Raw genomic sequence first — 24,517 nt, 5'->3', positions numbered from 1 at the left:
GGAACCCATATTTCTGTAAGAGCATCACAGGAAATATCATTAGCCAGTCGTAAACATTGTTCCCTTCCGAATCCCCTTGTTCTGGGCTTCCCCAGTCTGAATAGTTCTTGGCACTCCTGAGCATTCCAAGCTCCTGCCAGTATAGACCATTAAGCTCTTCTTAGACCATTCAACAACTTCTAGGTCAAAGTTCCAAAGTTTTCCATATTCCCCTAAACAAGAACCAAACAAGCACAACCTGGCAGGATCAGGTGTCACACAGCAAGAGTCCACTCCATTACATCACCATCTGCATTAGTTACATTTGTATTTCTGTGACAGAAATGCCATGAGCACAGCAAACTATAAAAGAAGTAGGGAGTTAGTGATCCTATTACAGAGACCACTTGTTACCAGAGGTTAAGTTCCATGACTACAAGGCATGGTGGACATATAAAGGCAGACCTATCAGAATCACACCAGACTTTTCGCCGGAAACTATGAAAGCCAGAAGATCCTGGACAGATGTCATACAGACCCTAAGAGAACACAAATGCCAGCCCAGGTTACTGTATCCTGCAAAACTCTCAATTAACATAGATGGAGAAACCAAGATATTCCATGACAAAACCAAATTTACACAATATCTTTCTACAAATCCAGCACTACAAAGGATAATGAATGGTAAAGCCCAACATAAGGAGGCAAGCTATACCCTAGAAGAAGCAAGAAACTAATCGTCTTGGCAACAAAACAAAGAGAAGAAAAGCACACAAACATAACCTCATATCCAAATATGAATATTACAGGAAGCAATAATCACTATTCCTTAATATCTCGCAACATCAATGGCCTCAACTCCCCAATAAAAAGACATAGATTAACAAACTGGATACGCAATGAGGACCCTGCATTCTGCTGCCTACAGGAAACACACCTCAGAGACAAAGACAGACACTACCTCAGAGTGAAAGGCTGGAAAACAAATTTCCAAGCAAATGGTCGGAAGAAGCAAGCTGGAGTAGCCATTCTAATATCAAATAAAATCAATTTTCAACTAAAAGTCATCAAAAAAGATAAGGAAGGACACTTCATATTCATCAAAGGAAAAATCCACCAAGATGAACTCTCAATCCCAAATATCTATGCCCCAAATACAAGGGCACCTACATACGTAAAAGAAACCTCACTAAAGCTCAAAACACACATTGCACCTCACCCAATAATAGTAGGAGATTTCAACACCCCACTCTCATCAATGGACAGATCATGGAAACAGAAATTAAACAGAGACGTAGACAGACTAAGAGAAGTCATGAGCCAAATGGACTTAACAGATATTTATAGAACATTCTATCCTAAAGCAAAAGGATATATCTTCTTCTCAGCTCCTCATGGTACTTTCTCCAAAACTGACCATATAATTGGTCAAAACACGGTCCTCAACATGTACAGAAAGATAGAGATAATCCCATGCATGCTATCAGACCACCACGGCCTAAAACTGGTCTTCAATAACAATAAGGGAAGAATGCCCACATATACGTGGAAATTGAACAATGCTCTACTCAATGATAATCTGGTCAAGGAAGAAATAAAGAAAGAAATTAAAAACTTTTTAGAATTTAATGAAGATGAAGGTACAACATACCCAAACTTATGGGACACAATGTAAGCTGTGCTAAGAGGAAAACTCATAGCACTGAGTGCCTGCAGAAAGAAACAGTAAAGAGCATATGTCAGCAGCTTGACAGCACACCTAAACGCTCTACAGCCAAAAGAAACAAATACACCCAGGAGGAGTAGAAGGCAGGAAATAATCAAACTCAGAGCTGAAATCAACCAAGTAGAAACAAAAAGGACCATAGAAAGAAACAACAGAACCAAAAGTTGGTTCTTTGAGAAAATCAACAAGATAGATAAACCCTTAACCAGACTAACGAGAGGACACACAGAGTGTGTCCAAATTAACAAAATCAGAAATGAAAAGGGAGACATAACTACAGATTCAGAGGAAATTCAAAAAATCATCAGATCTTACTATAAAAGCCTATATTCAACAAAACTTGAAAATCTGCAGGAAATGGACAATTTCCTAGACAGATACCAGGTACCGAAGTTAAATCAGGAACAGATAAACCAGTTAACCAATCCCATAACTCCTAAGGAAATAGAAGCAGTCATTAAAGGTCTCCCAACCAAAAAGAGCCCATGTCCAGACAGGTTTAGTGCAGAATTCTATCAGACCTTCATAGAAGACCTCATAGCAATATTATCCAAACTATTCCACAAAATTGAAACAGATGGAGCACTACTGAATTCCTTCTATGAAGCCACAATTACTCTTATACCTAAACCACACAAAGACCCAACAAAGAAAGAGAACTTCAGACCAATTTCCCTTATGAATATCGACACAAAAATACTCAATAAAATTCTGGCAAACCGAATCCAAGAGCACATCAAAACAATCATCCATCATGATCAAGTAGGCTTCATCCCAGGCATGCAGGGATGGTTTAATATATGGAGAACCATCAACGTGATCCATTATATAAACAAACTGAAAGAACAAAACCACATGATCATTTCATTAGATGCTGAGAAAGCATTTGACAAAATACAACACCCCTTCATGATAAAAGTCCTGGAAAGAATAGGAATTCAAGGCCCATACCTAAACATAGTAAAAGCCATATACAGCAAACCAGTTGCTAACATTATACTAAATGAAGAGAAACTTGAAGCAATTCCACTAAAATCAGTGACTAGACAAGGCTGCCCACTGTCTCCCTACTTATTCAATATAGTTCTTGAAGTTCTGGCCAGAGAAATCAGACAACAAAAGGAGGTCAAGGGGATACAGATCGGAAAAGAAGAAGTCAAAATATCACTATTTGCAGATGATATGATAGTATATTTAAGTGATCCCAATAGTTCCACCAGAGAACTACTAAAGCTGATAAACAACTTCAGCAAAGTGGCTGGATATAAAATTAACTCAAATAAATCAGTAGCCTTCTTCTACACAAAAGAGAAACAAGCCGAGAAAGAAATTAGGGAAACGACACCCTTCATAATAGACCCAAATAATATAAAGTACCTCGGTGTGACTTTAACAAAGCAAGTAAAAGATTTGTACAATAAGAACTTCAAGACACTGAAGAAAGAAATTGAAGAAGACCTCAGAAGATGGAAAGATCTCCCATGCTCATGGATTGGCAGGATTAATATAGTAAAAATGGCCATTTTACCAAAGCATCTACAGATTCAATGCAATCCCCATCAAAACAGCAATCCAATTCTTCAAAGAGTTAGACAGAACAATTTGCAAGTTCATCTGGAATAACAAAAAACCCAGGATGGCTAAAGTATCCTCAACAATAAAAGGACTTCAGGGGGAATCACTATCCCTGAACTCAAGCAGTATTACAGAGCAATAGTGAAAAAAACTGCATGGTATTGGTACAGAGACAGACAGATAGACCAATGGAATAGAATTGAAGACCCAGAAATGAACCCACACACCTATGGTCACTTGATTTTTGACAAAGGAGCCAAAACCATCCAATGGAACAAAGATAGCATTTTCAGCAAATGGTGGTGGTTCAATTGGAGGTCAACATGTAGAAGAATGGAGATCGATCCATGCTTATCACCCTGTACAAAGCTTAAGTCCAAGTGGATAAAGGACCTCCACATCAAACCAGACACACTCAAACTAATAGAAGAAAAACTAGGGAAGCATCTGGAACACATGGGCACTGGAAAAAATTTCCTGAACAAAACACCAATGGCTTATGCTCTAAGATCAAGAATCGACAAATGGGATCTCATAAAACTGCAAAGCTTCTGTAAGGCAAAGGACACTGTGGTTAGGACAAAACGGCAACCAACAGATTGGGAAAAGATCTTTACCAATCCTACAACAGATAGAGGCCTTATATCCAAAATATACAAAGAACTCAAGAAGTTAGACCGCAGGGAAACAAATAACCCTATTAAAAAATGGGGTTCAGAGCTAAACAAAGAATTCACAGCTGAGGAATGCCGAATGGCTGAGAAACACCTAAAGAAATGTTCAACATCTTTAGTCATAAGGGAAATGCAAATCAAAACAACCCTGAGATTTCACCTCACACCAGTGAGAATGGCTAAGATCAAAAACTCAGGTGACAGCAAATGCTGGCAAGGATGCAGAGAAAGAGGAACACTCCTCCATTGTTGGTGGGGTTGCAGACTGGTACAACCATTCTGGAAATCAGTCTGGAGGTTCCTCAGAAAATTGGACATTGAACTGCCTGATGATCTAGCTATTCCTCTCTTGGGCATATATCCAAAAGATGCCCCAACATATAAAAAAGACACGTGCTCCACTATGTTCATCGCAGCCTTATTTATAATAGCCAGAAGGTGGAAAGAACCCAGATGCCCTTCAACAGAGGAATGGATACAGAAAATGTGGTACATCTACACAATGGAATATTACTCAGCTATCAAAAAAGATGACTTTATGAAATTTGCAGGCAAATGGTTGGAACTGGAAAATATCATCCTGAGTGAGCTAACCCAATCACAGAAAGACATACATGGTATGCACTCATTGGTAAGTGGCTATTAGCCCAAATGCTTGAATTACCCCAGATACCTAGAACAAATGAAACCCAAGATGGATGATGAAAATGTGAATGCTTCACTCCTTCTTTAAAAGGGGAACAAGAATACCCTTGGCAGGGAAGAGAGAGGCAAAGATTAAAACAGAGACTGAAGGAACACCCATTCAGAGTTTGCCCCACATGTGGCCCATACATATACAGCCACCCAATTAGACAAGATGGATGAAGCAAAGAAGTGCAGGCAGACAGGAGCCGGATGTAGATCGCTCCTGAGAGACACAGCCAGAATACAGCAAATACAGAGGCGAAAGCCAGCAGCAAACCATTGAACTGAGAATAGGACCCCCGTTGAAGGGATCAGAGAAAGAACTGGAAGAGCTCGAAGGGGTTCGAGATCCATATGAACAACAATGCCAACCAACCAGAGCTTCCAGGGACTAAGCCACTACCTAAATACTATACATGGACTGACCCTGGACTCTGACCTCATAGGTAGCAATGAATATCCTAGTAAGAGCACCAGTAGTAGGGGAAGCCCTTGCTCCTGCCAAGACTGAACCCCCAGTGAACGTGATTGTTGGGGGGAGGGCGGCAATGGGGGGGAGGGGGAGGGGAACACCCATAAAGAAGGGGGGGATTAGGGGGATGTTTGCCCGGAAACCGGGAAAGGGAATAACACTCAAAATGTAAATAAGAAATACTCAAGTTAATAAAAAACAAACAAACAAACAAACAAAAACCAAAAAAACAAGGCATGGTGGAAGGAGCAGGAAACTGAGGGCTCACATCTAGAATCACAAGTACAAAGCAGAAGGTGCACTGGGAGTCACGAAAATCACAGTAACCTCAAGTCCAGCCCAGATGACATTCTTTCTCCAGCAAGGGCACACCTCCTGAATCTTCCCAAACAGATTCACCAACTGGGAAAGGAGTACTCAAATGCCCGAGACAGTGGAGGATAGCTCATTCAAAATGTCATGGTGATTCAGGAATTCGAATCAGTAACAGAGAGAACCTTCACTCTGGGTCAATGTGTGTTGCTGCAGAGCCAGCAAGCTGCTCTCCCTCCTCTTTCACATAAGTTGTGGATTAAGTAAAAATGTAAACAAGCATCTCCATGGAAAATCAACAGCCCTTTTAATCTGGTAATACTTATAGGATAAGTCCAGAGGTGCTGGACACGGAAATCACAGAAGGATCCCACGCAAACTCAAACCCTTTAGTCTTCAGGAATAAAAATACCACAGAAGCCAAAAGGGGCAAGGACATTGAGCAAACACTCACTCACTCAGCAGATAAAATTACACCTAGTCCTAACCCACAGACCTACTTATAAACAGCATACATTCTGCTGGTACCTATTCAACACAACCCTAAATGCTGCAATCAAAACAAATGGTTTCTTACTTTGTTAAGTATGACTTAAAAACTCTGAAGGAGTCCTCTGAAGGAGGTAAATGGAAACTTCTCAGGGCCTGGGGTGGTTGGCTAAGGGAGTACAGAATAACAAAACAACAACACCCAATTTCCCCACCAGCAAGCAGAAACCGGCCTGATGTCAGTTGCCAATTCCTGAGGGTTTAACAGAAGCCTACAGACTGGAAGGACTGAGGTAGGTGAGATTAAAATAGTTACACTGAAAGCCCACTTGAGGAATGAGAAAGGTAGCAACTGGACATTGCTCTGTGTGTGTGTGTGTGTGTGTGTGTGTGTGTGTGTGTGTGTGTGTGTGTGTGTGTCTGTCAGTCTGTCTGTGTCTGTGTTTGTGTCTGTGTGTGCCTGTGTAGAGGTCTGTGTGTGTGTTTGGGTTTTTGTTGGTTATTTTCAGGCAGGGTCACACCACAAAATGTGGCTATCTTAATATTTAACATGTAGACCAGAGTAGTTTAGACAGTTTAGAGAGCCTCTCTCTCCCAAGTGGTGCCATTAATGATGTGTAGCACCAGTTATGGGTGACTTTAAATCTCAAATTCTGAAGATTTTATAAGTCTTCTTTTGCTTGTCTTAACAATGCTGCTTCTTGAGGCAATACATGGTGCACTAAGAACAGAATAGAATATACTGTGTTCGTTGGTGAGATGGATCAGAGGTGAAAGGAACTTACTGACGATCTGAGTTTAGTTCCAGAGGTACTGTTAATATTCAAAAACAAGTACTGTCAATTTGTATTCTTTCTAAAAATCTGTCAGGGCATCCAGTCAGAGATTAAACTGTTTTTCGTGTTGTGATGCTACACAATCATAAGACTGATTCCTGTGGAACAGGCTAGTGGAGCAGACAGTAATCAACAGGACACGAGAAAACCTACAGAGCAGAAACTAGAGAGATGGTTCAGGGTTTGAGAGCACTGGCTGCCCTTGCAGAGGACCTGCACGTGTATTGCAGGACCCATAGGCAGCTCACAGCCATCTGCAACTCCTGGTCTCAGGTATCTGACCCTCTTATGACTTTGGGGACACTGCCTAATACATACAGTGCACATACCCACATATATGTGGACCATGCATATACACAAAATAAAATACCTAACTCTAAAAGAAAATAAATCCTTCAGAGACATCAAACAGATTCATGATACCCTGTTGGACACACTGACTTTTGTGACATGAGACAATGGCCAGCTTTGCTCTTATGACCTTGAAGAGGAGCTATTAACTAACCTTCATGACCAGAGAGAGCAGGTATTCTAAATCTTATGACATGGGAGAGTGGCTATACCAAAACATGTGTCCTGACACTTGAAGTTAAATCCATAACTACCAATATTAGCAGTCAGCAGCTTTCTAAATTCATTTTGTGATGTCTACATTAAATTACAGCCAAATATATTCAAAACGTGACCAAAATAACTATTTCTGCAGACTTTCTGACATGTACAACAACTGATAAGTGATAGAGTTATTACTACCATTTCCCAGCATCAAACGCTGAGCCTCTCCAATCTGAAGATATTCCTGCACAAACCAACTTCTCTCTTCTGGAATATACTAAACTGAAGCTGAAGAGTTAAAATAAAAACTTCATAAAAACTGCAAAAGAACAGCAGATAAGGGGGCAGGACAGAGCTGGCCTGAGATGTGCCCGGCCAAGCCTATAAACAAGGTCGAGGGATTGTTCCAGGAAGGGGGCCATCCGGACGGATGACTCCCTGCTCTACAGATAAAGACATTCTCCTATATTGAGAACACCCCAGCCCGCACGTACTGCTTGCAGATGAGACCTTGTACCCATTTCCCTTGCTGATAACCACGCAAAACCCCCTGGCTTCTCCTATATAAACCCCTGCCTGAAGAGGCTCGGGGCCGATTCCTCTGTCTCCTGTGTGAGATAGGTGTCAGTCCGGGATCTCGTTAATAAACGCTACCTCTTGCTGTTACATCAAGACCGGCTACTCGCGTTTCTTGGGGGCACCTCAACCTGTGACTGGAGAGAGTCTCCCCAAGTTTGGGGGTCTTTCAAAGCTAAAGCCATCTCAGTTCACCTCTACAGCTGCAGCCTTGTCCTCCTCTCACAAGCACTCTTAAAACATAACCCCATGACAGTAGTCACACTGTGAAATGAGTGTTGTTTAAGGGTGCCTGAGCAAGTCCACTTTCTGTTGCAAGAACAAAATGACTGAAGCTGGCTTATGCATGAAGAGGTTTGTTTGGGACAGTTTTGTTATTGAAAGCTGGGGTGACCTCACTGGCTCAGCTTTGGTCATAGTACCATATGATATCATGGTTGGAGTGTGTGCTAGAGAGAAAGATCCCATGGCATGATGAGAAGTGAGAGGGGTTTGGGAAGAGTTTGGATCTTTTCATAGCCACCAGGTTTTGCTACACAGGCTCCCTCTAGACATGACATAACCATCTTGCAGTAGGCACCACCTGTGTGTGTGTCTGTGTGCTTGTGTGTTTATGATATGTGTAGTATAATGTAGGTTGTGTGTGTTCGTATCTATATATGTGTGTCTTTGTGTGCATGTGCACTTGTGTGTGTGTGATTTCCATGTGTTTATTTGTGTGTGTGCCTCTGTGTGGTATGGCATGATGTGTATGGTGTGGTATATGTGTATGTGAATGTGTGTGTGCACCCGTGTGTGTGGGCATCTGAGTTGTGTGAATGCATGTATGTGTGTGTGTGTGTTCCATGTGTGTTTTTGTGAGTATGTGCATGTGTGTGGGCATGTGTGTGTGCACATGTGTGCCTCTGTGTGCATTTGTGTGTGCACATATGTGTCTGTATGCATGTATATGTCATGAGTGTGTGTTCATGTATGTGTGTTTGTGTGTGTGTGTGTGTTGTGTGAGCATGAAGAGACAAAATGAAAAGATTAAGTCCTTTTTTCATCACTCTCTCCCTTACAAGTTCAAGTCAAGCCACTCACTGAAACACAAGTCTGTCATCTCAGCCAGGCTGACTGTCAGCTACAAGAATAGGCTGGTATCACACTGTCCCACAGTTCTAGGATTATGGGCATATATAGTCCACAGTCACAGCTGGTTAGTCCTAATGGTTCTTACATGAGCTTCCAGCACAAGGCCTTTTGGGGACATCCATAATCAAATGATGACAGGGACAGACCTTGCTACCCTCAAGCATACCATTTTCAAGGAAGAAGCCTTCTTGTTAAAAGCAGTGAAAACAGCAGGCACAAGAACACCTGACCTCACTTTCCTCCTGAGACACAGAGATAGAAGCCACACATAACTCTGGTCTTCCCACTGAAGAGAGGTCAGCCTGAGCTAAGCAGCTCTCATCTGTCCCAGTTTTCTTCTTGGCTTTCATCATAGGGAAGCATGATAAATATTTTTCCAAGTCTGCACAGGTCACCAACACCCTTCCTAGTTGTGTCTGACAAAGCCACATGGAGACTACTGTGTAACTGGAGTCCTAGTCTATGGCATCTCTCTCCTTCACACTACACTCTTTCTAATGAAGCTTTGATAAGGAAACTATATTCTTTGTGTACTGACAAATCCCACATTCTTTACATGTGGCTATTGTTTCTTGCTCAGAATGCTTGCCTGGAGACAGGGGTGGATGCAGGTATTTTGGAAACAAGGCGAGATGCTGGTACTCTAGTAGCCATAGGACACAAGCCATCACAGCTATAGTTCAGAGCATGGCATGCATTCACAAAGAAGACGCTGTAGGCACCAAGAGCAGCTACATCCACAGGGACCTAAGGAGAGGGACCTGATTGCTACTGTTCATGTTGCATTTCCTCTTTGTTCTGACTGTTTTAAATGGAATTGCCCAACACAACACACTTCCTAGGATATCTGACAGCCACTCACAGATGCACATGCAGGTAAAACACCAATGCAAATGAAATAAAAATAAATAATTTTAAACTAGTATATAAGAGAGAGAGACTGGTGTTTATAAAAGAGAAACTTACCCTCAAAAACTATTTACTGTCCTGAAATCTATTTCTCATAAGCAGAGGACCATAGGCATGGAATTCTTTCTCTCCGCACTTCTCAGTGTGTGCTAGGGTACTCGATCTTTATAGGTATTTGGTGAAACATTGAGGAGCTTAGAAAGATTAGCATCATGTTGCATGTCAGCTGTCTTTATAGTCTTGAGTTCCATGTTTTCAGCTGAGCATCTGTTGCAATGGGTTCTGTATCCTGAGTTATTGTCATGGTCTGTGGAACTCCATTAACTACATGGATACAGGGGCCACAGAATGGTCATCTGGTACTTCCCCAGCCCATGAACATGACCCATGTCCAGTCACAAGTCAGAATTGGGTCCTCAAAGCTGCCACCAGGAATGCATGTAGACAAAACTAAGGTATCTGAGGAGGGTAAGGAGGAACAGAGTCAGGTTGAGGCCTGTTTCAAATTCAGAATTGCCAAGTATGTATTTCAGTTAACTGCTTTCATATTTCCCTACTGGGTGAAATCTTATCACTTGTTAGATTGGATCTTTTAAGCCAGAGAGCTAACACTGCTGAAGCAAAATCGTCATACAGACAGGCTATCAGGAATGTCACCCATGTTTATTATCTCTGGTAACAGCAGAAGTGCAGAAACATTTCCTCACTCAGGGTGAGTATGGCACAAAGAAAACCAGTGCATGCTCCTTACACCCCTGAGGGCTTCCCAGTGTAGGGGCCAGCACACTGGGTTCTGACAGTCAATGTGTCTGTGATGTGACTAAGGCACTAGGGACTGCTTACATCATCAACAGCAAGGGTCACTTTTCTAGGGATGGCACTGCAGAGATCAGACAGTAGTTAAACCTGAAAGCTCATCACATTCAACTTCTCCCTGAGCTCCTAACACACCTGATCCCCACACCCTAAGCACTTGCAAGGCCTTCATGCCTGCTGCTGTACTTTCACACTCTGCTTCCATGCACTCTGCATTCTTCCTCCTCTCATGCTCTGCTCCCAAGGCCCTGCCTTCCACCCTGGTTTTTCTTTATTTTTATTTCATGCTCCTACCTCTTCCATGTATTCTGAGTGGATCAGCTATGGGGTAGGATCATGAAATCTGTGGTTCTAAACACACACACACACACACACACACACACACACACACACTCAGAGAGAGAGAGAGAGAGAGAGAGAGAGAGAGAAACACACACAGAAAAACACACAGACACATACACACACACACACACACACACACACACACACAGAGAGACACACACACAGTCGTACCAGTTTAAGACAAGACTATGTGTCTGCAGGGGATCCAATTCATCCAAGATTAGGGACCTGAAAAAAGATCACTAAACTTCAAAAGAAAAATCGAAAGAAAATAACTCAAAGGAGTGTCACTGCAGGTTCTGCCACCCAAGAAGAGCCCGTGAGAAGACGAAGGGCATACTGAACAACCAGCCACACTGGAAATGTCTGCATCTGAACTGTGCAGCATCCCTATCCTGGAGTGTGGCATGCTGTGGGGGTGTCTGAGACACCATTTCTGAACACCTGGGTTTGCACTTATTTAGACCAAGTCATTGGGTGTTGAAGGTGACTACTATATCTATAGATTTATTAAAACTTATATGAATGAATTCATGATGCACAAATTGTACAACCCCACTCTCAAGAACCACCAACTGTTGGACGTATCATTAATGAATTATTCCTTAAATACTTCTGAGCACGGGGATGAAAAATTTAGGATTAATCTCTGTTCCACTTCTGGATGACACACTAAGTGTGCACCTCAGTGGAAGAAACCAACCATCTAAGGAAAGCCGCAGTCCTTTCCACCTTTTTGCAACCACAGTAGCCTACGCAAAGCAAACACTCACCTGTGGCTCATTGGTCAGAGCAAAACATTACTTCGTTATCTCTGCCAATCTCAGGGACAGAACAGCATTTTCTGTTTCTAGTTCAACTATCTTTTCTTCTTTAACCTGCAACCAAGGATCCAAAAAATGCATCAACACAGCACTTACCTGCCCACTTTGAAACACCATGAATGGACAGAGTGCAAGAAATGGTAGAAACAGCCTCAGCAAGGAGAAAGTCAACTGTCAGGTTGTGAAGACTCCTTCACATACTGCAGAGACAAGACAAGTCAGCCTCAGCAAGGCCTGGCCGGCTACCCACACACACCCCATGGCTCTGAGCCCATCAGCTCCAGACCTGAGGACTACCAGGGATGCAAGCTTTACACTCTGGACTCTTTAACCTTTGGTCAGGAAGGTACCATGGAAAGTACCTGGGAAGCAGAGTTTCCAGAGAAAGCCATAGAAACAGTTCAGCCTTAAAAATCAAAATCTGATCCCTTCAAAGCCAGGTGTGTGTGTGTGTGTGTGTGTGTGTGTGTGTGTGTGTGTGTGTGTGTGTGCGTGTGTGTGTAGGTGATCATAAGACATACGTGGTTTGGAAAATCAAGGAGAGGAAGGATTTATTGAGAAGCTGAGATGGTGGGGAATGAAGGGTGGATGTTGGAAGGAAGCTAGAGCATGGTGGGGTTTTATAAGCCAAAGAAGTGAAATTCGTATTTAATGCCCTTAAGACAACTGGTCCAGGTTCAGTGTTCTTGATGGTGGCTCAGTATTCCAGCTGTGGATTCAGGGAACTCAGAACATCATGATGAAAATAATCTCTCAGACTACAGAGTCAAATTCCTGCTGGTGCTGCAGTCTCATCAGAGAAGAAATTAAGTCCCTCCTCCTATGGATCCTCTCATTTTTGTCATTCTCGCCTGCAGGAGCTTCAGTCCTTCCTCTGAGGGGGCTACTCATATCTGCAGGTGATTTAGACCCTCTTGAAGGGAATTCTGTCTCCAGATTGGGATGCGGACCCTCCTGTTAGAGAATTAACTCTCTAAATCTTCTCACAGAGTATGTGTGACTACCTGGAGACAGCATTATCTGCACTTCTAAACTCTGATTGGTAAAGAGAACCCACGATATGAGTTTGAAAACCTCTGAGTTATACACTGTTAATTTCTAAATGTATTCTGTTGAGTATGAAAATTTCTGTAATATTTTGATGAAATTTACTTACTTCCTAGATTTCAAACAATAATAGAAGCTATAGTTAAAAGTTTAGTATGTGCTTCCTCAAAGTAATTTGAAAATATTTTTGATTTTTATTAAAGATGGTGTACGACATAGAATTTTTCCCAACTATTGTTTTGTTTACTGCTAGGATATAGAAATGCTTTATTTCTGTTGACAGAGCTCATATTCATTGTTCTGGTATAACTAATTGTTCAATGCTAAACTTTAGCAGATTCCTTAGGGTCTCTGCCATTTATAATAGGATTCCATCTACAAGTTGACTGCCTTGTTCTTCCTTTCTCATGTGATGCCTTTTGTGCAGTTTCTCCCCATAAATGACAAAGTTAGACCATGAGAACAATGCTGGATAGCAGTGCCAAAAAGACCTGGGACACATTTACAAAGTCTGGTCCAATTAGAATGGGGCTCTGTGAGAAATTTCTGTCAGGTTTGCCCTGACCATATGAGTCTCTCTTGAGTGCCTTAGGTTGGATAAGATATACCCCAATTCATATGGTGAAGGATGAAGTCCCTGACACTGAGCAGGTGACACTTAAAGACAGTGCCTTCAAGGTCATCGATTCAAGGAAGCCTGAAAGGTGGGCTCTGTTGTAATGTCTTTGGGGTCTTATGAAGGGAACCATAGAGCAACAGACACTTACAGGGTGCAGGGAGAAACCACAGAACACCTAAAGGAATCAGCTACCTACAAACTGAGGAGAACTGGAGCCAATTCTTGGACCCAAGACTTCCAATCTCAAGCCCACAGAAACCTCTGCTCAGTTCTGCAGGCAGCCCAAAAATATTACAGTGTGCGTTCTTGGTGTGTCCTGGAGCCTGAAATTCACTGCTGTAAGCTCAGTTCTATCTTGGGGTAGATGGGACTAAGCATTAGATCTTAAGATTTATTTCTCAAGGTGAGATAAAGTGGTCCTGAGTTGGGTGCTAAGGTACAGTCCCAGGGTGAAGCTTCTGGATAGCTAAGTTGGGCCTTGAAACAAAACAGAGCTGTGCGGTCCCCAGGAAACTTAACACTTGTTGCTGGAACAAAGGTTTCTTCTTTCAATGTCCACTTAGGCAAATTTGCAAAGATCAAAAATGCTGATTGTGGTTCTCACCACTTTCCCTTGGAGCATGCCCACAGAGTTCCTTGTCTTCTACTGGGAAGTCAAGCCTTCTCTTATAAGGAGCTCTCATGCAGTCATCTCACGTCTCTGGTCAGGAAGAAAACCTGCTACAAACTCACCTTTAAGAGGCAGAACAGATCGTCTTCTCTCTGGTTAAGGTCACAGCATAGTCTTTATATGTTGGCTAGGATGGTGGGGCTTGAGCTCCCATTCCCTCAGTCTCTACCTTCTTTCCAGTATACCACAAGCCCTGGCTGGTCACATATCACTTTCCACAGAGACCTCTGTCTTCTAAGCCCTCAGTCTCCTCTGTTGAACAGGAGCTTTCTGTCCCTGCAGCCCAGACAAGGACTCTAACTTTAGGGTGGGGCTGAGTTTAGATCATGTAATGTTCAGACTCTCTGCTTGGCAGCCATTATCAGGCATAGTGTTTATATTTTTGTTCACTTTATCGGTCTATTTTTTCTACTGTGTGCTCTAAGAAGGGAACGCGTAGGGTTACATAATTTTTGGTGTTAGTAGCTGTACTCCCAAATCCTGCTCAGTATGTAGTCTGTGGATGTTCAGCATAGCTGAGGGAGGTACCAAGTCAGGAGACCTTGAGGTGCTAATGCAGCAAATGAGAGGTCAAAGAGGACCCAAGTGGCAATTGGAGAAAGGAGCCATAAAGACAGTGAGGAGTAAACAGGTCAACTTCCCTAAGATTCCGAAAAGAAGCAGACCTAATTGGGCTCCATCCCAAGGGAACTCAAGATAAGACTCACGAAAGAGTGCTACCAAGCCAATCCCAATTCTCTTATTTTTCCCACATTCCTGAGAGCAGATAGGGGCGGTTTCAAATTCCCTGGGCTCCCTTCATACTCACAGGTATTTGATGCTGAAACTGCCACAACCTCTGTTCTGAAAATCCTCACAGTAACGAATGAAGGGCGTGGCTAAATCCTAGAGAGGGAGGGCTAGTATCGTTCATTGGCCACTCATGCCCATGCGCACTATGCCTACCCACAGGAATTTTCCAGTCTAGCTTACCGGTTCATTGAACCGGTTCATTGAACCCACAGGTTCATTTTGCTCCTGTCCTCTCAAGAAATACAAGGTCCCCACAGTGCTTGTAAAATACAAATCAATTTACTGTGGCATTGAATACCCATCTCACCTGGAGGCATCTCTTTCCCAGCCCACTCGAGATCCTGCCTCAGACTTCCCAGAGAGCAGGCCCTTCCCATTCCCCTCTACCATCTTGCGAGCATACCTTACAGATAATGTTTTGTAGGGTCCTTCAGTCAACCACACAGGTTCTATGTTCATTTCTCACACCGTTAATTAAATTAAAATTAAATAACTCTGTTATGCTGAGAAAGAGATGCAGACTCAACTGCGACAAAGTGTTCTTCTAGCACTTAAGTCACAGGAGGCACAGCAACACGGTTCTTCCTTTCCTGACAGTGTATCTACATCTCCTTACTAAATGTTCAAGTTCTGAGATAGCTGTGTTTGCCTGCCACCCACGAGCTCCCATTCTTCTCAGACGTCTTTGCTCCTACCTGCAAGAATGCTGTGTAATGCTTTGAGAGCTCTAGAGCCTTTGGGGCCTCTGAAATATTAGTTAACTTTAGAACGGAATTGTCATCTTTAATTTCCACCAGTGATTAGTCTAATGATGATTTGTATTTTTAAAATTAAATCCCTAGGATCAAATCCAAAATCTTTCTTTAGAATTTTTGAAATTAAATAATGAATTAGATATTCAATCTCAAATATTTACAATAGATAGGGAGGCTCACATTTTTGAAGAATGATATGTTGTGCACCTTACATAAAAACCTCCTTCTAGCCACCTCATGCAAATTAAAGAAGGTACAGCCAACATTTCATCTGCACTGAGAGACTTTATCCTGCAGACAGGGTCCACTATGACACAGTAGTGGTCTGAAATTCTCGGATATCAATCTCCCGTAGGCAAATGGAGTTTGGAGAAAGAAGGGAAAGATAATGTCTAGGCCTACTGACCTTGGAATGACAATGGAAAAGGTAGGGTAGAGGAAACACCCTGTCATCTTTACAGCCCATCATTCTGCCCTCTAAGTCCAAGACTCCCCACAGCTAACAAGAACGGGTACCTTCACCTTAGTCAGATCACTAAGAACTAGGCAGGGTTTTTCTTGGTAAAGTAAAACAAAGTTTCTTGGATTTGGAACAATTGCAACCATTTCAGAAAAAGAAATTAAATATCACTTAGAAGTACATTTGTTCCTTCTTCTTCAGGCCCACTCCCACAAATCCACTGCCTAGGTCAGACCTGCTTGAGTACAGGTGACCTGTCTCTTCTCACTTACTGTTCAGTTCATTCTCAAGCTCTGTTAACTTAAGAGAGACTTTCATTTTGTCAGACACATCAGGACCTTGTGAAAAGTGGGGCAGATGCTCTTTAAATATCAGGTTTTCAGGGGCTCCAGAACTGCCAGGTAAGTCTGCATCGTGGCTGGAGAAGAAGAAAATACAAACGATCATGCATAAAAATACAACTAACTTGCCTAACTAAATTTTCATCAGAATTTTCATGTTTCAGTGAAATTTATTCTTTGTTGCATATTATTTCAGTAATTTTATGTATTGCGGCTGAGACAAGCTACACCTACGCTTTGGTCTGAGCAGAACTTTAAAACCCAATCTGTGCTCATCAACTAAATGTAAGTTCAAGGAAAAGGGCAGGGTTTGTGACATAGGCCTATAACCAGTCTCCCAAAAAGTTATGAATACAACTTAAAATATAACAAAAGTCTAATAAACCAAGAAACAATTCCATGTAGAAAAGGGACAATATATTTTCTTGACAGTAACTTTCAAAAATAAATATGCACACTACAGATGGCCCAGTGGTCAACCGAAGATTACATAAATGCTAGAAAGACAAGGCAAACAGCTTAGCCATTGAGAGACCCTCTTTCAATGAGTAACAGACAGTAATTTGAGGATAATTTCTGTCAACCTCAGGGTAAGCCTCCACGTGCACCTATGTACACAGATATATATGGTAATGCAACAAACCCACACTAAAAATGGAGAAAGAAAATAACGAAGACAGTGTTCTCAATTTCAGTAAGCAGGCAATTTGTGCCACCTAAGCAAGCATAACTACGGGGGTTGTTTAAAAGTACAGCGTTTCCAAAAACTTTCCCCAATCTAATACGGAGAGTCAGAACAGCCCTGATTAATGTAATTCAGTTTTACAAAGGCAGAGGACATCTAACCTGAATGGATGTTTAACTATTTACATATATACTTATGTAGATATATAACCATATACAACAAACAGACAATATCAAACAAAATGGAGAGAAATTTGAAGCAATACTACTAAAATCAGGGACAAGGCAAGCCTTCTCATTCTCCCAGTATCTATACAGTATATTATGGGAGGTTCTAGCCAGAACAATTAGATAACAAAAATAGATCAAAGGAATGCAAATTGGGAAGGAGGAAGTTAAGATATCACTATTGGTGGATGATATGATAGTATCAACCGGTGACCACAAAATATTCTACCATAGAACTCCTTCAGCTGATAAACAATTTAAGCAATGTGGCTAGTTAGAAAAATTCACTCTAACAAATCAGCAATCTTCCCCTACTCAAAGGAAAAATGGGCTGAAAAAAATTAGGGAAACAGCACCCTTAAAATTAGTCGCATATAATATAAAATACCTCAGGGTGACTCTAACAAAGCAAGTGAAAGATCTGAACAATAAGAACAAGACTCTGATAAAAGAAATTGCGGAAGACCTCAGAAGATGGAAAGATCTCCCATGTTCTTGGATCAGCAGGATAAACATAGTAAAATGGCCATCTTACCTAAACCAATCTATAGATCAAAGCAATCCCCATGAAAATTCCAACTCAATTCTTCATAGAGTTAGAGCAATTCTCAAATTCATCTAGAATGACAAAAAACACAGGATAAAGAGAAAATATTCTCAACAATAAAAGAAATTCTGGGAGAATCAGCATTCCTGACCTCAACCTGTACTACAGAGAAATAATTTTAAAAAACCACAGTTATTGATACAGGGACAGGCAGGTAGATCAAGGTAATACACTGTACAACCCAGAAAATAACCCCACACACCTATGGGCACTAATGTGTGACAAAGTAACCAAATCCATCCAGTATAAAATAGACAGCAGTTTCAACAAAAGGTTCTGGTTCAAATGTCAGTGAGCATGTAGAAGAATGCACATGATCCCTAATGTTTATACAAGTCTTATTTATAATACCCAGAACTTGTAGCCAATCCAGATGTCCGAAAATGGAAGAATGGATATAGAAATTGTGATACATTTTCACAATGGAGTACTACCAAACTATTATAAACAGTGACTTCATGACTTCATGAAATTTGCAGGGAAATGGATAGAACTAGAATATATTAATCTGACTGAGTAAACAAGACGCAAAAGGACTCACATGGTATGTACTCACTGATAAGTTGATATTAGCCCAAAAGCTCAAAATGCCCACAATAACCCTCACAAACCACATGGAGCTTAAGAAGAAGGAAGACCAAAGTGTGGATGCTTCAGTCCCACATAGTAGGGGGAACAAAATAATAACAGGTGGTGGAGCAAGGCAGGGACCAGGGAGCAAGAGAGGAGGGGAAGAGAAATATGCAAGGGTTGGGGAGGATAGGATCAGATTTTAGAAGGGAAATGGGCAAATTAGAGTTTCAGAAAATTGATTAAAAATATGTAGCAGTGGGGGATGATGAACTGGGTGTAGCCAGTATAAGGTCCCAGGTGTTAGGGCAGTGAGAGTCTCCTAGGACGCAAAAGGATGGCTTTATCTGAAGTATGCAACAAAGGGACATACAACCTGTAGAGACACCTCCACTAATCTAGACACGGCTCCAAGTTGAAGGATTGGGACACACGACATTCTCAAAATTTTTGCTTAGATATATTCCTGTCAAAAGTAAACACAAAAATAAAAAACTGGAACAGACACTGAAGGAAAGGCCATACAGAAACTACCCCACCTAGGATTCCATCCCATCAGCAGATACAAATTCTATACATTATTCCTAATGCCAAGATGTGTTTACTGACAGTAGCTTGGTATTGCTGATCCCTGTTATATCAGCATCTGACCAATACACCTGCAGATACTCACAGCCAACCATCAGCCTGAGCCTGGGGACCCCAAAGGAAGAGCTAGGTGAAAAACTGAAGTAGCTGAGGGAATTGAACCCCATAGGAAGAACATTATCAGCTAACTAGACCACCCAGAGCTCTGATAGACAAAACAGAAACTAAAGAGTACACATGGAGGGAACCAGGGCTCCAGATACATGGCCTTCGCTGACATCAATGGGAGAGGAGGACCCTGGTCCTGTGGAGGTTTGATGTGCCAGCCTAGGGGGATGTTAGAGTAGTCAGGCGGGAGTAGGGGAGAGAGTGGAGGAGCTCCCTCATAGACGCCAAGCTGAGGGGCATGGGGAAGATGGAATGGGTGGTTGTGGAGGGGCAACAAAGAAGGGGGATATCATTTGAAATTAAATAAATGAATTGATTAATTTAAAAAAAATCTCATGATCATCTCAGTAGATTCTGAAAAGGCCTTTGACCAAATGTGACAGTCCCTCATGTTAAAAGTCACAGAGAGAGAGGGTTACAGAAGAGTACATGAACACAATTAAGGTAACATACAGCAATCCACTAGCCAACATCACATTAAATAGAGAGAAACAAAGCAATTGTCCTAGGCTCAGGGGCAGGGCAAGGCTGTCCACCCTCTCCCTATCCTTTCAATATGGTTCTTGAAGTTCAGGCAGAGCAATAAGACAACTAAAGGTGAACAAGGAGATATACATTGGAAGGGAAGAAGACATCGTATTGGTATTTGTGATGATATCATAGAATATAGAAGAGACCCAAAAAATTCTATCAGAGAACTCCTACATTTGATATATACCTTCAACAAAGTTAATGGATACAACATTAACTAAAAAATTCAGTATCACTCTTTTAAACAAACTATAAAGGGGCTGACAAATAAATTAGGGAAACACCACTCTTTACAATAGCGACAAATAATATAACAAAAAGGTCTCAGTGCAGTTATAAGAAAATGAAAGATCTGTATGACAAAAATTTTAATTTCTGATTAAAGCAATTGAAGAAGATATCATAAGAAAGGTCATGGACAGGTAGGATTAATAATTTAAAAATGACCATCTTACTAAAACCAATCTAAATTGTGAATGCAATACCTGTCAGAGCTGAAAACAAGTCTTTACAGACCTTAAAAGAGCAATTCTCAACTTCAAGTGAAACATTTAACAAACCCAGGATAGCTAAAACATTCCTGAACAATAACAGAATTTCGGGAGGAATCTCCATCTCTGATTTACTGCTGTCCTACAGAGCTATAGCAATAAAACTATATGGTATTGGTATAGGAACAGACAGGCTGATCAATAAAATGAAATCCAAGACCCTGAAATAAACCCACACAACTATGGATGCTTATTGTCAACAAAGTAGGCAAAATCATATGACAAAAAACAAGAAAGCATCTTTAACAAATGGTCTGGGCTAATTGGATATAGACATAGGGAAGAATGCAATGAGCCTTATCTATAAACCTGTGCAAAACTCAAGTCCAATTGCATCAAAAACCGCAACATAAAACCTTATCCATCAAATCTGATACAAGAGAATGTGGGAAATACGCTTGAGCCCATTGTACAGGAGACAACTTCCTGGATAGAACACCCATGGTGCTCAGACATTGAGATCCACAATTAATAAATGAAATTTGATGAAACTGAGGAGCTTATGTAAGGAAAAGAGTACACTTAATGGGAGAAATAACAGCTGAGCTCAGGTGTCCTGGAGTCCTCCCTAGTCTGTGTCAATGATCTCAAGTCCAAGTCACAGCCGCCTGATTTGTAGTATCAAACACAGCAATGTTTCAGGCCGAGGGAGCTATGAACACCATGTACACCTTGCTGTTTGAATTTTACAGGAACTGCTGAGCACCTAAGGAAGCAAGGGCTACAAGGTCAGGTATTACAGGACTGGGACAGAGCTGGAATCCAAGTTCCCTTCTTCCGCTGCTCTGGGCAGAATGTGGGCCTGGTAATTGGTTCTTGCTGTGTATAGGGGACAGAACCAAAGGGTCCTTTTTTTTTTTTTTTTTTTTTTTTTTTTTTTTTTTTTTTTTTAGCTAGGGCCGAACCCAGGGCCTTGCGCTTGAGAGGCAAGCGCTCTACCACTGAGCTAAATCCCCAACCCCCGAATCAAAGGGTCCTATGGGAGCCCTGGCACAAGCCTGCCCAAGCCTGGCTTAGGGAGCCTCACAGCATCCCAGTATTTGATGTGTCCCCAGGTTTGTCTACCACCTTCTGTTGTGTGTCATATTCCCTACCACCTGCAAAGGACTCTAAATATCTTCCGACAAAAGGTTTTCAAGGAGGAGTTGTACAAGACACATGGTGGCTCTGTGGTGAAGTTAACATGACCCAATAGATTAGAGGGCTAGAGCCCCAGGACTGATGCTGGGTGGACACTCTCCTCTGAAATGCAACACGGAGATCTTTGTATAGAAATCAAGAGAGTGCTCTGAATAGCTGTGCAGAGCACCTCTGGCTCAGGGACTCAGGACTGACACCCATAGAATGCTGTAGAGGAGCCATTTGTGATACAATGGGTCATCTTCTTGGGTCCCTGTGCCTCTAGAGATGAGCGGAGGACTGGGCTGTGGCTGGTTATGGGCTCAGACAGGAGGGTGGGAGGGGACTTGTCCTCAGCTCCTGGGAGTAGAGCAGCTTTTCTTTCCCTGCCCCTGCTTTTTGGATTTTTTCCCCTTGGCAAAAAGGAAGGACTGGAAGAAGTCTGTCTATGGAGAGTGAGGCTGGCTGGGAAACTGCTCACTGTTCTCCCTTGTCATCCTGCTGGGGGTTTGGGGTTGTTGGCAGGTTAGCCTCTCCACAATTCCAGTCTGCTTCTCTCCATTTAATCCATGCATCTCTGTCTCTGGGATAGGTGACATGGATGCACAAGTCCTACCTGTAGCTACCACTCCAGGGCATAAGTCCCTCAGTGAGTGAATTCCAGATGGTTCTGTCTAGAGAGAAATTGTACAGGGTCGTTGCTCAGTATGTAGGTACATGGAAGAGGATACTGCACGGCACCCAAACACATTTCATATAACATCAATCCACATACTCTGGTACTAATCGGTTCTATTTACACCTTTCGCCATTACTGCTATTCACTGTACTGTGAAGTGTGAATTTTTATTATGTTTCACTTCTGCAAAGGAAGAGACAGAGTTTAGCACTGGAGATTCCCTAGGGCCTGGCCGGAAGGGAGGCCTTGACACACATGTGTGCTCCTCGGAAAAAGCTTTTTCATAGGATGCCTCGTTGAATCCCAGGATGTGTGGAGGGCTCTATGCCCTATCCAGGGTTGATCTCAATATATTAATGGGAGCTGATGCTTCTCTCTGATAGAACAGTACCACCCTCCTGGAAGATGTTTGTGATGGTTTGCATATACTTAGCTCAGGGAGTGGCACTATTAGGAGGCATGGCCTTGTTAAGGTAGGTGTGTCACATTGTGCATGGGCTTTAAGACCCTTTTCCTATCCACATGCAAGCCAATCTTCCCCAAGCAGCCTTCAGATGAAGATGTGGAACTCTCACTCTCTCTGGCACCATGCCTGCCTGGTTGCTGCCATGCTCCCAGCTTGATGATACTGGACTGAGTCTCTGAACCTGCAATCCTGTGTTCATTAATGTTATCCTTATAAGAACTGTATTGGTTTTGGTGTGTCTCTTGTCAACAGTAAACCCCTAACTGACACAATGTCTACGTTCCTTTCTTCAGCTTCCAGACTTTAGAAGCTTCACACATGAGCAGAATTCTCTTAGGACTATGGCCCTAGGCTCTAGGCTATCTGCTTGATCTGAGAGTGTAAGGACATCCTGCACACCCCTATCCTGTGTTCTGAAAACGTTTCAAAGCCCATTCATCTGAGACTGGTGAGTTCAGGACAGTAGCCCCAAGTGTCTGACAGTTCACTCTCATGAGGCATCACCTGCCCTTGACAGCGGATTTTACTAAAGGGCATTGGATGTGCAGGAGAACTGTGTATGGTGAGTCTAGTCAGATCAGCACAGGAGGGAATCAAGGTCCCGTTGGCTTGTGGTTTTTAAACTCATGGTCCTGGCACTGTCTTGTTGGTATTTAGGTCCCTGTCAGTCCTGAATTGAATTTTAGCATGGGAAGCCAGGGCAGTTGTCTTCAAAGATATTCCTAGCATGGACCACATCTTCACCTCACCAGACATTAAGCACAATAAACACCAGGGGGGCAGAGAACCCTCAGGGGCTGGAACTGGCATGTTCATACACTCTGGCTTGACCTTGGCCAACACAGGTTCAGAGAACAGCCTCTATGTAGAAAGATCTCCTTCCTCCTCTCAGAGTTTACAACATGTAGACTTAAACTAAGGTGGTGGCACACATGTGAGCAGAGGCACCAGCCTAGGCTTGTTCAATATCAAAGCCTACATGCCACCCCTGTATCACAGTCACATCAGCCCATCTCATGAGAATTCTAGGGGTGGTGATATTCTGGGTGACTATTGAATATTCTGCTGCCAGTTTCTTTGCTTCCACATGTCCAACTGTGAGAAGGGATCGAGAAAGGGAAGGTGATGAAGCCCTGCTAATATCTACTTGGTGCCACCAAATACAATGGGGTCTGATTGGCAAGATCTTTGAGTTAGATTTTATAAAACACAACCTCAGGGCAGTTAGTAGGTACTCTCAGGAAGGTGTAGAATGGTGGGTACAATGGGACAGGATCCCTGAGGCTGGTGCAGTGGGCCAGGAACCCTGAGGCAGGTAAAATTGTGTAGGGAGACTGGAACAGGTACAACAGTGCAGGGACCCTGGTGGAGGTTCAGTGGAGCAAAGACTCTGGGGGAGGTGCAATGGGGAAGTTGTCCTGGGGAGGGGACCTTTTATTAATGATCCTGTGGCATGTGTAACTGGCAGGGACCCTGGGGCAGGTGCACTGTGACATGTTCCCGAGCTAGAATGTTCATACAGGTGTGTGTTTGCTTCATGCAGCTGCTGTCTGAAGTAGAGAACACTGGCAACAGCCCCAGAGGGGATTTTGGGAGCTCCTTTCAAGAACGCCATAGCTCCTAACTGAGAAACTATACATTGCACAGATGGGCCTTTATTGAGATGAGCAGATTCTAAGGGGGCTGCCTTGAATAAACAGCCAAAGAAAGCAGAAATGAGTAAGAAGCAATTGCGC

General features: G+C 42.4%; 1 long non-coding RNA gene across 7 annotated transcripts in view; it reads right to left on the bottom strand.

Moving 5' to 3' along the window:
- Window positions 1-15,131, bottom strand: part of LOC148007009 (uncharacterized) — a 28,202-nt gene extending 13,071 nt beyond the window's left edge. For 5 of the 7 annotated variants that reach the window (XR_015645988.1, XR_015645993.1, XR_015645992.1 and 2 more), the window contains exons 1-2: window positions 15,051-15,131; window positions 11,856-11,960 (exon numbers count right to left, since the gene is read on the bottom strand). This is a non-coding gene — a long non-coding RNA (uncharacterized LOC148007009). The remainder of the gene's footprint in view (window positions 1-11,855; window positions 11,961-15,050) is intronic. The other 2 variants (XR_015645989.1, XR_015645985.1) reach the window with 2 other exon arrangements.
- Between the last annotated feature and the right edge of the window lie 9,386 nt (window positions 15,132-24,517).

This window comes from Rattus norvegicus, chromosome 1 (assembly GCF_021556685.1).
Source record: "Rattus norvegicus strain SHRSP/BbbUtx chromosome 1, alternate assembly SHRSP_T2T, whole genome shotgun sequence".
In the NCBI taxonomy this organism is placed as follows: Eukaryota; Metazoa; Chordata; class Mammalia; order Rodentia; family Muridae; genus Rattus; species Rattus norvegicus.
The sequence above is the reverse complement of the archived record's forward strand: the minus strand, read 5'-3'. Positions and strand labels throughout refer to the sequence as shown.